The sequence below is a fragment of the Panthera onca genome, chromosome B2 (genome assembly GCF_046562875.1).
Source record: "Panthera onca isolate mPanOnc1 chromosome B2, mPanOnc1 haplotype 2, whole genome shotgun sequence".
NCBI lineage: Eukaryota > Metazoa > Chordata > Mammalia > Carnivora > Felidae > Panthera > Panthera onca.
In genome coordinates, this window is record NC_138343.1 from 72,624,533 (window position 1) to 72,644,815 (window position 20,283).

The 20,283-nt window shown below is 35.1% G+C and overlaps 1 long non-coding RNA gene across 1 annotated transcript in view; it reads right to left on the reverse strand.

Moving 5' to 3' along the window:
- Positions 1-1,613: 1,613 nt before the first annotated feature.
- Positions 1,614-20,283, reverse strand: part of LOC132667320 (uncharacterized) — a 159,717-nt gene continuing 141,047 nt past the window's right edge. The window contains exons 3-4 of the long non-coding RNA XR_009605086.2: positions 4,980-5,038; positions 1,614-2,782 (exon numbers count right to left, since the gene is read on the reverse strand). This is a non-coding gene — a long non-coding RNA (uncharacterized LOC132667320). The remainder of the gene's footprint in view (positions 2,783-4,979; positions 5,039-20,283) is intronic.

Genomic DNA, 20,283 nt, shown 5'->3' on the forward strand with positions numbered 1-20,283 from the left:
CAGATTGTGGAAAACTGTGTGGCCTGTTGACCTGAATGCTCCTGAGCCTGGAACTATAGCTCTGAGAAACTCTTGTTGTGTGGCTCACACCCACAGACTGGGCAAATCTCTGGTTGTTTCTATCTGAGTAGAATTGTTCTTAGCACATCCCTGTGGGCTAACAGTCAAATTTTTAGTCTCCATACAAGAAGACTTTAGAACTTCCGACGTAAGTATCAGAATACCCACAGTTTGTTTTCAATAGGCCTCTTAATAAGTGAATTAGGCTCACAGCCATGATGTGCCTAAAAAAAGAAGAAAAAAGTTAAGTGGGAATATATCAAACTATAGACTTATAGAAGGATTTCATTTTGTTTTTAAAGGCAGTCAAGTTTATGAATACTTCCTTAGAAATTCTCTAAGAGATAGTAAATCAACATATTTTACATATTTTCCACACTTCGCTAAGCTTTTATTAAACCAGGGATTCCAACAATGCATGTAAAAATTCATTTCTTTATCCATAGAACTCCATGGAATAGTCTCTTCATGTATTATCGTGAAAAAAATACCACTGAAAAGACAGATGTTTATGATTATCTGTTTCTAGAGAACATGTGCCTCTGAGTATGCCACGTGCAAGGGAGAGTCTCAGCATACAAAGTGGCCTGATTTCTATGTCTATACAAGGAGTTTTATTTTCAAAATATTAGAAATATTTTTAAATTTAAGAAAATTACAATTTTTTAAAAAATAAAAAAATTATTTTTAAAAAATAAAAAATATTTTTAACCATGTCTTATCAGGCAGAGAGAGCTTTTGCAATGCTAACCACTGTCAAAAGTTGCTGACTTTTCAGCTGAGCTAACCCATTTTTAAGTAGTTGTGTATATGTTTTATATTTTTGGACCTTCAAGTGTAACACATAAATTCAAGAACAGGACACCTAAACATATACCTTAATGAATCAGCTGTACCGCCATTTTTTTAAATAAAAAGCATGAAGTGAATAAATCATTAGGTTGTTAAGGGCCTGAGGGTTCAGCAACACTCTATGAATAAATTTCAATAACCTCAGGAAGAAGTCTAGAAGGTGGCTAGGTTTGGCGTTGATGAAGAGAAGTCTGTGGTCTGTAGGCTTGTAATAAAGAATCCGACTCCATTTTTTGATGTCTGACTGCTAACAGCTTTCAAGTATTGCCATATTGCCCCACACCTGAGCAAGTTAAGGAAGTCCAGGTGCTCCCTGCTTTGGCACACGTGAGAAATTCAAACTTTGAAATGTTGGTCCACAAGGGAATTGTCCTTCTAGCCCCACCCTGTAACTACCATAAAACCCCAAACAAGTTTCTCCTTTCTGCCCTCTCAGCCATTTTCAAGCCTGAGAGACAAGCACACTGTCCTCAGAAATGCCCACTTTGTGAATAATAAACCTTTCAGTACCCTCTTGGCTCAAGAGTGGCTTCATCGGGCTGAAAAGCTGAACCAAGTTTGGGAATGAGGGTCCATTCCTCCTCTGTGGGGTGATTAAAACAATGTTGAATTATACATTATGTCCCTGATTTGGAAACTAAATTTTATAGCTTAAATGAATTTCCTCTTTTTATTTAAGAGAAAATTGATGTTCAGGCATCGATGTTCAGGCAAAATGTATAGCTTAGCTAACAGTACACTTTGATTTACAGAAGGGTTTGGTTGAGACCTAGGTTCTACCATGCTGATATTTTTCTAGCTCACATCCCTTACTTGAACAGAACACTTAAAAGTAAATGCACAAATGTTAATGGTATAGAGAGAGTATGAACACTTTATAAAAGGACTTTATTGTACATGCATATTTTAAAAGCACTGTCCTCACCTTTATGTAGTTTCTACTGTTGTGAACCTCAAACTTCCATCATGCTATCAATCAGTTTATTAAAATTTGTTGGCTATTTTCTTTAGTTCATCCTCCTTGTTTAAATTGTTACATTTGTAGTTATTATAGCTTTTCCTGCGATCTTCTCTTTACTATTTAAGATGCAAAATTTATATTAAGTCAGGAGTCATTAGGTTAATAGGTCCTTGAGGGCAGCAATTCTGTCTTCTTTGATCATTGTTCTCTCCAGTGCCAAGAAAAATAAAAAGGATTATCATGTATAAATATTCAATAAAGATTTTTGAATGTATGGATGAATGCATCAAAAATCTCTGAAAAAGTATAATACAACCTCTATAAACTTGGAGACTCTCACATTTTGCAGTAGAAACTTAAAAAAAAAGTCATTCAAGTCAAATTGTTTGCTGCTTTTATTAATAACACGAATTGCTTATTAGGCATTTATCTTGCCCAGCATTGGGCTAATTACTTTAATTGTATTATTTAACATACTATCCTACTGATTTTATTTCCATTTTATAACCAAAAAATATCTCTTACAAAGGACAATTAGTATGCCAAATATTTCATTTCTTCTTTTTTGTATAGCTTGGTGAACAAAACTAGTAGAGATTTAGATTCTGCCCCTTCCTGAATAGTGGAACAAAAATAACAGTAAAATTGGAGCATTTCTTGTAATCCCAGGTTTTAGTTGAGTCTGGGGAATAACTAGAACATACCAGCTGACCCAGAGTCTAAGTCCTGGTCAAAATTGACTTGATGAAGTAATGAATTTTCATCCACAGTCCTTCCCTGTATGATTCAGTTCTATATATTATTTCATTCACGTGTTATTAACACATATTTATTAGGTGCCTGTTCCATGCCGGATACCATGGTAATCAATGGTGACCAGTTATGATCCCTCTCTGCGGGACCTTCAGCCTAGTGGAGAGGAGGGGAGAAACAGACAAGAATCAGGTTAAAAAGAGTAAATATCTTATTCTAAATGAAAGTTTATATTATATGAACAAAAAGTTATTCTACAAAAAAAAAAAAAAAAAAACAAACCCACACATACACAATAAGTTGTCATAAAGAGTGGATGTATTATATGCTACCTGATAAGAAAACTTGATCAGAGACTAAACTCTTTCCCAGAACATCCTGCCTCAGAGGATTATACTCAGCTGAGATTCTTCAAAGGGAAGCTATGTTATGAAGAACAGTGATACTTTCAAACCCCCACCCTAAGGTGGTCACAGGAGCATCCATGCACCATGCACCTGAAAGTACAGCTCAGCTCAGTTGAATGCTAGTTGTGGTATTCAGTGTCCCATATCCCAAGAACTCCTTTAGTTCCAGGCAAAACCCTGGTTGGATCATTTTAGTTGGATTATTAGTGTCTTTCATTGTTAGTAAGTTTACTAAATTGCAGATACAAGTAGTGCTCTCTTTTATCTTTAATGAAGCTAATATAATGGCTCCTCATCTGTTTGCTTGTTTGTGTTAGCCTTCAGTTGGCTTTGAAGTCAGGAAGAGAAGGGTGATATTTATTGGGTTCCCCTAGATTTCCAATTATCACATTTACCATCAAAGTTTTGAACCCAGCTGTCTGCTTTTTATCCCAAGCATTCCTTTTTTTTTTTTTATTCTCCCTCTCATTCTTTTAAACCTGTGCTTGTTTTTCTTTCATAACACGTAACCCATAGACAAAAGAATCTTTCAATGATCTAGAGATTTTGGGTCCTACAATCTGAGACAAATTATGGCAGGGAACCTAGCTATTTTATTTACTATTGTATTCCTAGGAATTAGAACTTTACATAGATATCACTAAACAATAAAAATATTTCTTGAATGTTAAATTCTCTTCTCTTGAGCTAATACTCTTTTAAGATGCTTCATAGTTATCTTCTTTCAAATTATTTTTATAATTATGTGTATGATTTCTTAGATTTGTACACGAACTGGATTATATCACAGGCAGGTGTGACTTCAACTCAAATCCTAGGAGCTGAGATGACAGAGGTCTGCTTGTACACATTCCTGTTTACTTTCTGCTCAAATTGTTCCCATCATAAGGATGTTCATGTATTTTTCTTCATGATATTTATTTATTTTTTTAATTTTAGAGAGATAGAGCATAAGCAGTGGAGAGTGGCAGAGGGAGAGAGAAAATCTTAACACTAGGTGCGGAGCCCGATGTGGGGCTCAATATATGGTTATGGGATCTCATAACCCTGAGATCATCACTTGATCTGAAATCAAGAATCAGACACTCAACCAACTGAGTCACCCAGGAATCCCTTCGTTGTATTTTAAAATCTATATAAACAATATATATGTAACTGAGAATTATTTATTTGTCTAAATATGTGAATCATTCTTACTCTCACAGTGATATCTTCTTACTTGGGCCAGTTGCAAGGCACAGAGATGTCTAAAATAATGCTGCTTATGCTATTGTCATTTGCCTTTTTATATGTATATCATTGAGTAAGATTAACAGTATAAAAACTACTAGGAGATCCAAAAGGTTGTTATCTTTATGTGCCCACCACTGAAAACACCCCTCTTGAACAAATTCTTAGAAATACCATGAAAAAAAAATATAGAGTTCAACTATAGTTTTATATTAACTAACTTAAAAAAAAAGATTTAATTTCATAAAATTGGCATATATGCAGTTGAATAGGTATTTTGCTTTACTACTTTTAACAAATGTGAAATATGACTCTTTTGTATTGTCTTTCGTGAAATTTTACATATTGCCTTTTGTGAAATTTTAACTTCTGTGCTATATGAATCACTAACTTAACAAACTAGTATTTATTAAGTTCTTCTTATGTGCCAGAAATTACACAGTCTCTTCAGATGTTTATACAATGCAACACTTCTGATCTCCAGGCACGCGTGTTGTCTAGCAGAGAAGACCAACATATAAACAAGTATTGATACAATGGAGGTATGCGGAGAGGGAAGAGAAATATCTGGTATTTCTTAGCTATTGTAGGACATTTTATTAAATATCAGTTCATTAAATCAGAGCCATTTTCTCTTTTAACAGATAAGAAGCCTAAGTATCAAAGAAGTCATTCCACTTGACCAAGGTCAAAGTCATTCAAGAACACATACTCACATTGGTTCAGCTCTTGCCAGTGTATTTTCATTTTTATTCAGTTTCTTAAGAGGGAGTATCTATAAGAAAAATAAGCCAACAATTGATTCTTTTCCTCTTATTTTTTATACTTATAAGTGATTTTTTGGTAATTTAACTTTATTTTTTATTTTTTAAAATTTACATCCAAATTAGTTACTATATAGTGAAGCAGTGATTTCAGGAGTAGATTCTTTAAATGCCCCTTACCCATTTAGCCCTTCCCCCCTCCCACAACCCCTCCACCAACCTTCAGTTTGTTCTCCATATTTATGAGTCTCTTTTGTTTTGTCCTCCTCCCTGTTTTTATATTATTTTTGTTTCCCTTCCCTTATGTTCATCTGTTTTGTCTCTAAAGTCTTCATATGAGTGAAGTCATATGATTTTTGTTTTTCTCTGACTGACTAATTTCACTTAGCATAATACCCTCCAGTTCCATCCACGTAGTTGCAAATGGCAAGATTTCATTCTTTTTGATTGCCGAGTAATACTCCATTGTGTGTGTGTATGTATATATATATATATATCTATATATATATATATACCACATCTTCTTTATCCATTCATCCATCGATGGACATTTGGGCTCTTTGCATACTTTGGCTATCGTTGATAGTGCTGCTATAAACATGGGGTTGCATGTGTCCCTTTGAAACAGCACACCTGTATCCCTTGGATAAATGCCTAGTAGTGCAATTGCTGGGTCATAGGGTAGTTCTATTTTTAGTTTTTTAAGGAACTTCCATACTGTTTTCCAGAGTGGCTGCACCAGCTTGCATTCCTACCAACAATGCAAAAGAGATCCTCTTTCTCCACATCCTCACCAACATCTGTTGTTGCCTGAGTTGTTAATGTTACCCATTCTGACAGGTGTCAGGTGGTATCTCATTGTGGTTTTGATTTGTATTTCCCTGATGATGACTAATGTGGAGCATTTTTTCATGTGTCAGTTGGCCATCTGGATGTCTTCTTTGAAGAAGTGTCTATTCATGTCTTTTGCCCATTTCTTCACTGGATTATTTGTTTTTTGGGTGTTGAGTTTGATAAGTTCTTTGTAGATTTTGGATACTAATCCTTTATCTGATATGTCATTTGCCAATCTCTTCTTCCATTCTGTAGGCTGCCTTTTAGATTTGCTCATTATTTCCTTTGCTGTGCAGAAGCTTTTTATTTTGATGAGGTCCCAGTAGCTCAATTTTGCTTTTGTTTCCCTTGCCTCAGGAGACATGTTGAGTAAGAAATTGCTGCGGGCAAGATCAAAGAGGTTTTTGCCTGCTTTCTTCTAGAGAATTTTGATGGCTTCCTGTCTTACATTGAGGTCTTTCATCTATTTTGAGTTTATTTTTGTGTATGGTGTAAGAAAGTGGTCGAGAAACCAGAAGCTGGTTCTTTGAAAGAATTAACAAAATTGATAAACCACTAGCCAGTTTGATCAAGAAGAAAAAGGAAAGGACCCAAATAAGTAAAATCAAGAATGAAAGAGGAGAAATCACAACCAACACAACAGATATAAAGACAATAATAAGAGAATATTATGAGCAATTATATGCCAATTAAATGGGAAATCTGGAAGAAATGGACAAATCCTAGAAACATATATACTACCAAAACTGAAACAGGAAGAAATAGAAAATTTGAACAGACCTATAACCAGTGAGGAAATCAAATTAGTTATAAAAAATCTGCAAAAAACAAGAGTCCAGGGCCAGATGGCTTTCCAGGGAAAATCTACCAAACATTCAAGGAAGAGTTAACACCTATTCTCTTGAAGCTGTTCCAAAAAATAGAAATGGAAGGAAAACTTCCAAACTCTTTCTATGAAGCCAGCATTACCTTGATTCCAAAACCAGACAGAGACCCCACTAAAAAGGAGAACTATAGACCAATTTCCCTGATGAACATGGATGTAAAGATCCTCAACAAGATATTAGCCAACCGGATCCAACAATACATTAAAAAAATTATTCACCACGACCAAGTGGGATTTATACCTGGGATGCAGGGCTGGTTCAATATCCGCAAAACAATTAACGTGATTCACCACATCAGTAAAAGAAAGGACAAGAACGATATGATCCTCTCAATAGATGCAGAGAAAGCATTTGACAAAATACAGCATCCTTTCTTGATAAAAACCGTCAAGAAAGTAGGGATAGAAGGAGCATACCTCGAGATCATAAAAGTCATATATGAATGACCCAATGCTAATATCATCCTCAATGGGAAAAAACTGACATCTTTCCCCCTAAGGTCAGGAGCAAGACAGGGATGTCCACTCTCACCACTGTTATTCAACATAGTATTGGAGGTCTTAGCTTCTGCAATCAGACCACACAAAGAAATAAAAGGTATCCAAATTGGCCAGGAGGAGGTCAAACTTTCACTCTTCGCAGATGACATGATACTCTATATGGAAAACCCAAAAGATTCCACCAAAAACTGCTATAACTGATTCATGAATTCAGCAAAGTTGCAGGATATAAAATCAACACACAGAAATTGGTTGCATTACTATACCCCAACAATGAAGTGACAGAAAGAGAAATCAAGGAATCGATCCCATTTACAGTTGCACCAAAAACCATAAAATACCTAGGAATAAATCTAACCAAACAGGTGAAAAATCTATACACTGAAAACTATAGAAAGCTGATGCAAGAAATTTAAGAAGACATGAAGAAATGGATAAAGATTCCATGTTCCTGGATAGGAAGAAGAAATATTGTTAAAATGTCGATACTACCCAAAGCAATCTACATATTCAATTCAATCCCTATCAAAGTAACACCAGCATTCTTCACAGAGCTAGAACAAATAATCCAAAAATTGGATGGAACCAGAAAAGACCCTGAAGAGACAAAGCAATCTTGAAAAAGAAAACCAAAGCAGGAGGCATCACAATCCCGGACTTCAAGCTATACTACAAAGCTGTAATCATCAAGACAGTATGGTACTGGCACAAGAACAGACACTCAGATCAATGGAACAGAATAGAGAACCCAGAAATGGACCCACAAACGTATGGGCAACTCATCTTTGACAAAGCAGGAAAGAACATCCAATGGAATAAAGAGAGTCTCTTTAGCAAGTGGTGCTGGGAAAACTGGACAGAGACATGCAGAAGAATGAACCTGGACCACTTTCTTACATAAGTGATTTTTTTTAACTTATGTCTTTCTTTGGAGATGGAGTCACTTTGCAAGTGAAAATATATGTCTTTCAAACTAAATCCAAAGCCCTAACTGTGGGCTTGCAATACCAGAGAATCTCCCATTATAACTTAGCTCAAAGTTGTTGCAGCATTTGGTTAAGTTACTTACTTGTAAAAGTGACTAGTTACCCTGTTTCTTGATTTTATATACACCATTCCACTTCCCTCACTTGAGAGTAACCTACTTTAGAACAGTGATTGGATATTTCTTTGGTGTAGTCTGTCCATTTGGGATATGAGTCAAATGTTAATATGTTAATATATTATGTACATTAGAAAGAAAATGTTATTTCAATTATATATATTTACCAAAAATTCTATCATACTCCCAACCTTTGGGAAGAGAGTAGTAGCTAGTTTATCCTTTCTTTCCACACCCATGCCTACCATGACTCTTTCTAGTGTTTGTATAAAGAAAACTAAATTGGAAAATTAGCAATATTTCTCCTATTTAAGAATGCTAAACTTACCATCAAGATAACATTATAAGTTTTGGGGCATCTGGGTGGCTCAGTCGGTTAAGCGGCTGACTTTGGCTCAGGCATGATCTTGTGGTTTGTGAGTTCAAGCCCTGTGTGGGGTTCTGTGCTGACAGCTCAGAACCTGGAGCCTGCTTCAGATGCTGTGTCTCCCTTTCTCTCTGCCCCTCCCCTACTCACGCTCTTCCTCTCTTTCTCTCTCTCAAAAATAAATAAACATTAAAAAAATTTTTTAAAGAATGACATTATAAGTTTCATAAAAGGATAACTCTAATGTTTAATATTTTAATATTTTTATAATTTATATATAATTTAATATACATATAATTTTAATATTTTAATAATTTAACATTTTTTAAGTACAAATTTGTCAGCTTGTCATGTGTTAAGGCAGGCTGTTATGACTATCATTTAGGGCTGATGCACTAATGCATAATTATCCCATATTATAGCATAACAAACTATCCAAAGAATTATTTGTCTATAATTATGGCAAGTTAATTTGTTTCCCGTTGAATTTATAGGACATGAAATATTTCCAAATGTTTGTGTGTGTTTTCAACACAGTGCCAGAAACATCAACATGTGTCTCTTGATAAAATTTGCATTAGAAAACAATATACAAATATGTATATTGAACCCCAATAATGAGTATCCTCAAGTAAATCCTAAGCAGTCATTTTCCAACAGGTTAAAGTATGGGAGGGTAGGAGGTGGAGGTAGGATTAATTTGCCCTGGCCAGGGCACTGTCAAATGGTTAACATCCTTGTTTAAGTTTCCTGTGATCAGAAGTACAATGAAAGTTCCTATTTGAAACATCATGGGGCAGCAAAGGGCATGGCATGAGGCAATTCAAATCAGGGTCTTTGGGAAAATCCAGAAGTTCAATAGTTTGATGTTATGGCTGAGAACTGGGGATGAGAACAGAACTGATCAGGAACAAACATGAAAGATTTTGAGCAACCCTTCTTAATAACAACTTTGCAATTTCGGTTGGTGGCTGCAAGGCTGTTTATTGGTTTGGAATGGCTTGAAGTGTAAATACATACAAGTTGTACTATAATAGTGTAGCTTTGGGATAGGGCTACTGAAATCCAGATGTGTCTCTGCTACAAAGGGCATTTGGGCCCTTTTTATGTTGCCAAGAGACCACCTGAGTGTCCCCTTCCCCTCCCATCACTTATCTATTGAAATGCAAGGCTCCAAAGACTAAGACAGCATCTTGTGAATGGTGTTCTACTATTGCTAAACCTTAGGATGACACACACTGCTTTCATCCTTTAAGTATGTATAATATCTAATCTATTCATAATGTCTGTATTATTTGATTACTGACCTATTTTCTTTCACATAACTCTCATTACGGAATTCATATACAAAGCTGACAATAGTAGGAAATGCTGTTCATATGGCCGAATTTCGTCCCTTCTTGTGCATTTCAGTATTTAAATCCATTTCTGTTTTTTGTTTTCTCTTTCTTGCTAGACACCTCACATTCACCTCCAGAATATTCTAAAAGTTTAGTGACATCAGCTTCACATTTAAATCATAATATGGTTATGAAATTGGTCCATAATACTTCAGTGTAGAAATGGACTAAGATTAGAAAAATTTGTTTTGTTTAAATTTGCATAAGTTATCTAATAAACACAACACATAAAATTTTAAGTAGTTTTTCTTAATCAAGTAAAATAAAATGAGAATAGTTGAATATATTCTTATTAAAATCTGTCAAAGTCAAATTTTCGTGATTGAAAAATGACTAACTACTTCTGATGTTTTTGTTACTCTGAAGTTTTTCCTAAGATACATGAAATGTTATTACTAAATAATTTATAGCAGTTTATATAGAAGAAAAAACATAAATCGTATGACGCAAATATAAAGTTGGAGAAACTACCTTTGGGTATCATAGAAGTCCTGAAAATATGGAAGGACTAGTCTGGATATATTTGTTATAAAATGCCAGAGCCCTTATATGGCAGGCCTGATGGGAACTTCAGAATGCTACTCAGAAGAAATCCAGGAAACAGACCAAACAGTGCCTCCCATAATGATATCTCTACCTAGATCACATTTCTTCACAAACTTCTGGGATGTTTCATCACTAAGTTCCTAAAATATGATGAGAACAGCAAAACCAGTCTTGGTACATTTATTAAGCAAGAAAAAGTTGCTTGTATTCTCCCACTTGATCTTGGAAATCCAAGTGAAATTTCATGATCTCAGTTTCTCACTACATGGAGTTTGAAGGCCATTCTGTAGATCATTCTGTTAATGTTATTTCTCAGTGACAGTCATCTGATATCAGAAACATTGTGGAAAGTGGTCTAAATCTGACATCAAAAGGTCTTGATTTTGGTCCTATTTTTCTTAGAATATTCAGAGACTATCTACATAACCTCAGGGTATAAGCTGAGACCCTGGAGATGAGAACAACAGGCAACAGGTATCCAAACCTGAACAGAGGTGATTGATTACTCATGCATCACTTGCTAAGAGAAAAGAACACCAGTTCTGCTACCCTTAGTCTCCTACCCAGCTTCTGACCAAATAAGCCTAGAAATTGATGAATTTCTAGAAATTGATGAAGATGAAAGTGTGAGCTTTCTTTGTTGGGTATTCAGTCAAAAATGAGTGCTATATATAACTAGTTGCTTCCTCATCAGAGAGGAAATAGCAGGAGTCTCCCCACTCCTTCAAGCCATCATATGGGCATCCATGGGTTCATCATGGACCTGCAGACAGTGTCTCCTGGAATTTGAGCCTCACAAAGATTGATGCTTGACTCTACTGGAAGATTCTATGAGGTAGAATGAATGTAACTGTGACTGATAAAAAGTGTTGGGAGTGTTTTTGTTTTCTTTATATGGAAGTTTCTATTTTTTTTCTCTTTATTAAATCCTTTTTAAATTTTATTTAAATCCAAGTTAGTTAACATATAGTGTAATAATGGTTTCAGGAGTAGAATTTAGTAATTCATCACTTACATATAATACCCAGTTCTCATCCCAACAAATGCCCTCCTTAATGCCCATCCCCCATTTAGCCCATTTCCCCACCCAAAACCCCACCAGCAACCCTCAGATTGTTCTCTGTATTTAAGAATCTCTTATGGTTTGTCTCCCTCTCTGGTTTTATTTTTTTCTTTCCTTCTCCCTATGCCCATCTGTTTTGTTTCTTAAATTCCACATGTGAGTGAAATCATATAGTATTTATCGTTCTCTGACTATTTCACTTAGCATAATACATTCTAGTATCATCCACATCATTGCAAATGGTAAGATTTCATTACTTTTTATTGCTGAATAATAGTCCATTGTGTGTATATATATATATATATATATATATATATATACCACATCTTCTTTATCCATTTATCAATTGATGGACATTTGGGCTCTTTCCATAATTTGGGTATTATTGATAGTACTGTTATTAACATTGGGGCGCATGTATCCCTTCAAGTCAGCATTTTTGTGTCTCTTGGATAATTACCTAGTAGTGTAATTGCTGGATTATAGACTGTTCTATTTTTAATTTTTTGAGGAAAATCCATCCTGTTTTCTAGAGTGGCTGTGCCAGTTTGCATTCCCACCAGCAGTGCAAAAGTGTTCTACTTTCTCCATATCCTTGCCAACATCTACTATTTCCTGTGTTGTTAATTTTACCATCAAACAGGTCTGAGGTGATATGTCATTATGGTTTTGATTTTTATTTACCTGATGATGGGTGATGTTGAGAATTTTTTCATGTGTCTGTTAACCATCTGGATGTCTTCTCTGGAAAAGTGTCTATTCATGTCTTCTGCCCATTTTTTCACTGGATTATTTGTTTTATTGGGTGTTGAGTTTGATGAGTTCCTTACAGATTTTGTATACTAACCATTTATCTGATATGTCATTTGCAAATATCTTCTCCCCTCCCATCAGTTGCCTTTTAGTTTCGCTGATTGTTTCCTTTACTGTGCAGAAGGTTTTGATCTTGATGAGGTCCCAATAGTTCATTTTGGCTTTTGTTTCCCTTGCCTCCAGAGACATGTCAAGTAAGAAGTTGTTGCGGCCAAGGTCAAAGAGGTTGTTGCCTGTTTTCTCCTCTAGGATTTTTATGGTTTCCTGTCTTACATGTAGGTCTTTCAACCATTTTGAGTTTGTGGTGTAAGAAAGTGTTTATTTTTCTGCATGTGGCTGTCAAGTTTTCCCAATACCATTTACTGAAGAGACTATCTTTTTCCCATTGGATATTCTTTCTTGCTGTTGAAGATTAATTGGCCATACATTTGTGGGTCCATTTCTGCATTCTATGTTTCATTGGAAGAGCCTGAATTTTAGAATTGACAAGATAATGGTGTCAAGTTTGCCTTGGAATTAAATGGGTACCACAGAAGGCAGAGAACTCTACAAATAGAACTTCCTGCTAGAGTATCTCTTAAGGTTAATGTCACCTTTGACTAAGAGAAAACTCAAGATAACAGTAGCTTAAACAATGTAGCCTGACTGTATTTATTTGGCAAATAAGTTGCCCAGAGCAGAAATAGCACTCTATAGTGTCAACAAGCCAGGCTCCATCTTTTTGTTCCACTAGGCATGGTCTCAAGGCAACTTGTCCAAGACAGCTGCTTTTAATCCTTATAGGTCTATGTAGAGATAGTAGGGGTCATACAGCAGAAGAAAAACAGAAAAAAGATTTTTTAAGGATACTTATTAGAAATTAAATATACCAAATATGTACACCATTAGCCAGAGTCAAATCATAGTCACACAAAATTACAAGGTAGCTAGATGATCATTTGGAATATTTCAATTATAAATGAAGGAATCAGCCTGAATCTGATATCTCATACATGAAACCTCAGCTTAATTATTAGATGACTAAAACTATATTATGCCTCATATACAAGTTAGATTTAATTTCACATAGTTTCAACTGAGTATTTGCTACTGTCTTGTTATTTGACCGTGGCCTGTCCTCCCTCTGTAGGTCACCACACCTAGTTTCCATGCTCCTGTATTCTGAACAATTGGACGCAGAACAGCTTTTATTCTGTCTTAGGGGAGAAAAAAACCATATTGTGGGGTAAATACTGTAGTCAGGAACAGACTATTTAACTTACTAGACCACATGCTCCTTCTACAGAGTTGAACCTCAGATTAAGGCGTCTGGCCTTGTTTTTGTTTTTGTTTTCTCTAAGAATGTAAGATTCTGCCCTAAATTAAAGTTTTCAGGTTGCCAAACACAAAGCCTTTGGAAACTGATCTCAAAGGAACTGTTTTGTTCTAAGATAAAACCCAGCTGCGTTGTTGTGTGATAAATGGATTCTATCCACTCCACAGTTAGACTCTGGCTGAAGTGCCTATCCCCTCCCCACTTAAGGTTTATTAACAAAAGTTCCAACCTGGACCTGGTTGATATAGGATCTGGATCTGATAACATAATGCATCTTAATTTCTTTTTGAGACAGACCTTTTTCTAAAACTAGGGAATGAAAATAAGAGCAATGAAATTACAAGCTATCCACTATTTGGTCAATTAATTTATTTATAGGGTTCATACTCAGACTACTTCCAAAAGAGTTTGAGCAAGCTCAGTATTCAGAGCTCTATTCTTCCTCTGCTGAGGGTGGTTTCTGGGTTTTGTCTGTGATCTTCTCATCCTCAATAACTTTCATTCCCATGCCATCTTAGCCACCCACTCCTGATGGTCCCGAAATACTCCATCTATTATATTATTAATTCCGAAACACCATTGAAATAACTCCAATCTTTATTAACTAATTATTTCCACTCTATATTTTGAGTAGACTTCCAGGACATGAATGGTAACCTCTCCATTATCACCTGACTGCATTCCTCTTTTAATTCCTTTTCACTCAGCTTGTATTTCCCATCTAGCATCTCACTGATTCTCATTCTGCAATTCTGGGTCATGCTTTAATCCTTATTTTTTGTCACCTTCCGTATCCATACACACAGCAGGTCTGCTGGCTCAACAACAAACTATATCTTGAATCTATGTAGCACTCTTCATTTCTTCTGTTATGACCCATAGTCATGTTGCCATCATCTCCTTCCTGAATTACTATACTTACCTTCTGATAGAACTGCCTTCTTGTTGTCTCCCCCTCCCATCCTGCAGTCATTTCTCCATGCAGCAGTCTGAATTCTTTTTAAATTAATTTTTAAATTAAATCTTTTATCTTGAGATAATTGTATATTCACATACAGTTGTAAGAAATACTACAGAAAAATCCTGGGTATCTTTACGCAGTTTTCTCCACTGATCACATTTCAAAAATCTATAGCACAATATCACAATCAGGATATTGACATTGATATGGGGAAGATACATAACATTTCAATAACCACTAGGATTCCTCTTGTTCTCCTTTATAATCACACATACCTTCCCCTGGTGACCACAGACCTGGTATCCATTTCTATAATTTTGTCACTGAAAAAATGATTTGTAAATGGAAAAGTACCTTTGGGTTTGGCTTTTTCACTCTGCATAATTATCTAGAGATTAATCCAGGTTGTACATATGTCAATAATTCATTCTTTTTTTTTTATTGCTGATTAGTACTCAATGGTATGTATGAACTACATTTTGTGTAATCATTCACTATTTGAAAACATGTGTTTACAGGTTTGGGCTATTACAAATGTTAATAAAGCTACTATAAACATTTGTGTACAGGTTTTTATGTGAACATAACTCAGCAATGTAATTTATGGGTTTAAGGTCATGCATGTTTAGTTTTCTGAGTAACTGTGAAGTGGTTTTCCAGAGTGTCTGTACCATTTTACCTTCCCATTAGCAGTATATGAATGATCCAATTTTTCTGCATCCTTGCCAGCATTTGGTGTTGTCTTTATTTTTATTTTAGATATTCTGATAGACATCTAGTGATATATCATTGTGGTTTACCTTACATTTTCCCAAAGACTAATGATATTAAACATATTTTAATGTGTTCATTTTCCATCTGTGTATCTTCTTTGGTGAAGTCTGGTCATGTATTTTCCCATTTTCTATTTGGAATGTTTGTTTGTTTTACTTACTATTGAGTCTTGAAAGTTCTTTTGCTTTTGTTCTAGATAGTTCTCTTGACATTTTTTACTATAGTGAGTCTTCTAATTCATGTACATGGTAGATCTCTCCATTAATTTAAATCTTTGATTTTTTTTCATCAGTATTGTATTGTTGTCAGCATACAAGTCTTGTATATGGTTTACTACATTCACAGTCGGGTGTTTTTATTTTTGAGCAATTGTAAATGGTATTGCCCATTTGATTTTAGTATCTGTGTGCTCTATTGTTAGTTTATTGAAATACAACTCTTTTTTAAAAATATTTATTTATTTTTGAGAGAGAGAGAGAACAGAGCAAATGGAGGAGGGGCAGAGAGAGAGGAAGACATAGAATCTGTAGCAGGATTGAGGCTCTGAGCTGTTAGCACAGATCCCCATGTGAGGCTCAAACTCGTGAACTGAGAGATCATGACCTGAACCAAAATTGGACACTTAACTGACTGAACCACCCAGGTACTCCATAGAAATACAACTTTTTTATGTCTGTCATGTATCCTGTGGCTTTGATGTACTCATTTATTAGTTTTAAGAATTTTTCTTAATAGATTCTTTGGGTTTATCTACGTAGACAATCGTGAAATCTGCATATAGGGACAGTTTTATTTCTTCCCTTCAGATATGTATGCTTTCAATTTTCTTTTATTATGTTATTACACTGACTGTTGCTTCTATAATTATGTTGTATAAGGGTGGTGAGGGAAGATATTTCTTATTGTATTTCTATCTCAGGTAATACGCAGTCTTTCATTATTAAGTGTAATGTAAATTGTAGATTTTTTTGTAGTGCTGATTATCAAATTAAGGAAATCGTTCTGTCTTTATTTTTCCAAAAGTTTTGTCATAAATAAGTTTTGAGGATTCCTAGTTTCAGTTCTGGCATGTAGAGAGCTTGGAAGTCATTACTTCCATGTTACAACAAGAAAAAATGCTGAACAAACTGAAAGTCAATTCCTTTTTTTGGACCCATTAGAAGATTGACGTTCTTAGATCAAACTACCACTCCAAATCTGAAGATGAATATAGAAAATCATAGTCGAGATCAGTCTATCAGAAACAGAAGCCGCTGGAACCATTGCTGTTAGATAAACTTAAGTGATTATTTTGTCAAATTGCTAGAAGCAGAATGTACACTAGTATAAGAGTGGGAAACTCTTGGGGCTTCAGTCTTAAAGGGTCCTAAGACTTTCATGAGTTGTGCCTGTGGAAACCTCACCCACTTTTCATAGTGAAGAAATAAGAAAAAAATTCCTTGTGTTTCTGTCAGAGGGAGGAGAAAACTAACCTTTCTGAGATATTCCCAAAGAATTCACCATAAGGAAAACCAATATTCTAAGAGAAGTAGCTTTACAATAGCCTTATTTATTATGGGGGAAAGGAAGTTACCCATCTCTAACTCCCTCCAGACTTCTTGTCTCACCTGGGGGCAGGCAAGGATAACAGAAGCTAAGAAACAATTCTGATGATTGCAGCCCAGGGACATAGGTCCACTAAAGACTGAGACTTAATCACAGAAATACAGAATACTTCCCACTCACTCACACAGCTTCCCCCCACATGAACAGGGCTTAATGTGATAACAGTGGATTATAGCTGAAAGAATTGCAAGGATCAATGTTTACTTAAGGAGGGATTAATAGGAAAACCCAAAGGCAACAAATGAGACAAAATCAAGAACACTAGCATTTGAGCCTCTGGCAACTATAGCCACAACAAACATTAAACACAGCTGGACTCCTAGTCAGAATCACATAAAACCTTACACTAAAAGCCTATTTAACTCCAGACCTATTTTTCAATATATTGTGTATGGCTTTCAATATAAGCCATAATAAAAGACAAGAAAAACACAGGCTGAAAAGACAAAACAAATATTATAATCAGATTCAAATATGGCAGAGATGTTGCAATTATCAAACTAGGAATTTAAAATAGCTGCGATTAATATGTTAAGGGCTCCAATGGAAAAATATAGAAAACTAAGAAAGAATCAAAGGAAATGCTAGTAATCAAAAAGACTGTAACATAAATTAAAACATGCCTTTGATGGATTCATCAATAGACTGGACACTGGTGAAGAAAGAATCAATGAGCTTGAAGATACGTCAGTATAAACTTCCAAAACTGAAATGCAAAGAGAAAAAAAAGAATGAAAACACACAAAAAAACTGCATGGACAATTTCAAAACATGTAACATATGCTTTATTAGAATAACAGAGGGAAAATGTAGATATAAGGCAGCAAAAGTAATATTTTGCTTAAGACCATTAATTGTTAGGAAAATGCAAATCAAATGCCACAGTGAGGTATCACTCCATACCTCCTATTACAGGTATAATAATAATAAGAAAATAACTGTTGGAGAGAAATTGAACCCATGTATATTGCTGGTGGGAATATAACATGGTTCAGACACTGTGGAAAATAATTTTTCAGTTCCTCAAAAAAGTTAAACACAGAGTTACCATATGGCCTAAAATTCCACTTCTAGATGTATATCCCCAAAATTAAACCAGATACTCAACAAATACATGCACAAGTATGTTCATAGCAGCACTATTCACAGTAGCCAAATGTGGAAACAGTTTAAATGTCCATCATTAGATGAACGGATACATAAACTGGTATATACAGCTATAAAGAGGAATGAAGAGCTGATACTTGCTACAATATACATGCACATTTTGCTAAGTGAAAGATGCTAGGTCACTTAAGGTATAATTTCATTTACATGAAATGTCCAGAATAGGTAAATCCATAGAGATAAAATGCAGATTGGTGATTGGTAGGCACTGAGGGAGGGAGGAAAGGGAGAATAACTGCTTAATTGGTATGGAGTTTCTTTCTGGGGTGATGACAGTTTTAGAGCTAGATGAAGGTGATGGGTGCACAGACTGTACTAAATGCCACTGAACTGTTCACTTCAAAATGTCTAATTTTTTATTATGAGAATTTTACCTGAAGAAAAGAAAAAGTATTATAAAAGTCAGTGGCTAAAAACCAAACATAAAAACAAAGTTTAAAAAGCAGCTAGGGATAGGGGCGCCTGGGTGGCACAGTCAGCTAAGCGACTCTTGATCTCAGGTCACAATCGCAGGGTTCGTGAATTCAAGCACCGCATTAGGCCCTGCACTGATGGCGCTGAGTCTGCTTGGTATTCTGTCTCTCCTTCTTCTCTGCCCTTCCCCAACTTGTGTTCTCTCTCTCTCTCGCTCTCTCAAGGTAAATAAAAAAAACTTAATTTAAAAAATTAAAAAGCAGCTAAGGATACAAAGCTACGTAGGGAACAAAAACACTAATTATGGTAAATTTTTCAATAAAAATAGTGGAGTCCAAATGAAAATAGAAACATATTTTTAAGTGCCAAACACAAATAAATAACCAAACTAACCTGTCAACTAGAATTCTATATCCAGCAAACAAGATCTTCCAAAACTAAGAGTGAAATAAAGGTATATTTAGAAAAATAAAAGATGAGAGAATGACACCAGCACACACCTTCACAATAAGTAATGCTAAAGGAATTCTTTGGGCTGAAGGGAATGGTCAGTAGATGACAATTGAAATCAATGGAAAGACATAAATAGCCCAGCAAGTGGCAAATACATTAATAAATATAAAAGGTTATAACTTTTCTTATATTAATTTTTATTAAATAAGTAAAATTGTCTCTTTAAGCAAAAAAATTAAAAACAAAATTGTATTATCGAGATCATAATATATGTTCATATATAATATATGCAAATATAACCCAACTGATGGGGACAGGACAATTGAATTATACGGTTATAGGTTTATTTATATTACCCGAAGTAATATAATAATAAACATAGGCAGGCATATCAAAGGAATCAATAGAGAAATTAAAATGGAAAACTAAGAAGTAGTCCATTAAATAATTAAAAATATGAAAGGAAAAATAACAACAAACATTTTAACTATCAAGATCGAGCAAGCGCTGATCCGCTGGGGAAGGGGCAGAGAAAAAAGGAGACAGAAGATCTGAAGAGGGCTCTGGCCTGACAGCAGAGAGCCCCCCATACAGGGCTGGAACTCATGAACCATGAGATCACGATCTAGGCCAAAGTCAGATGCTTAACCGACTGTGCCACCCAGGTGCTCCAAGAATGGAAAAATTTTAAGATATGCTTAGAGAATAGTGAATAAAATAGACTCAATGAATCTCCCCAAGATAAGCCGTTATATCTAAACATGAAAATGATTACAATTTCTTTTTCCTCCATATCCTTAGACATCACTTTCTAGTTCGCTGCCTCAGAGGAGCATAAAACTTAAAATTAAAACTGAAGTTTTAAAGAAATGACACCTAGTGTTGACATTCTAAATTTTTAGTTAATCTTGGAAGAAGAGAAAGAGCAGTTAATTTGTGAAAAAAGTACTTTTTCTTTAAATGGTTTTCTTTAAATGAATTATAAGGTGGTGAGGAGAAATCTTGCATAAATGAGTGATGGTGAATGAATGAAAGGTGGATAAACATTGTCACTT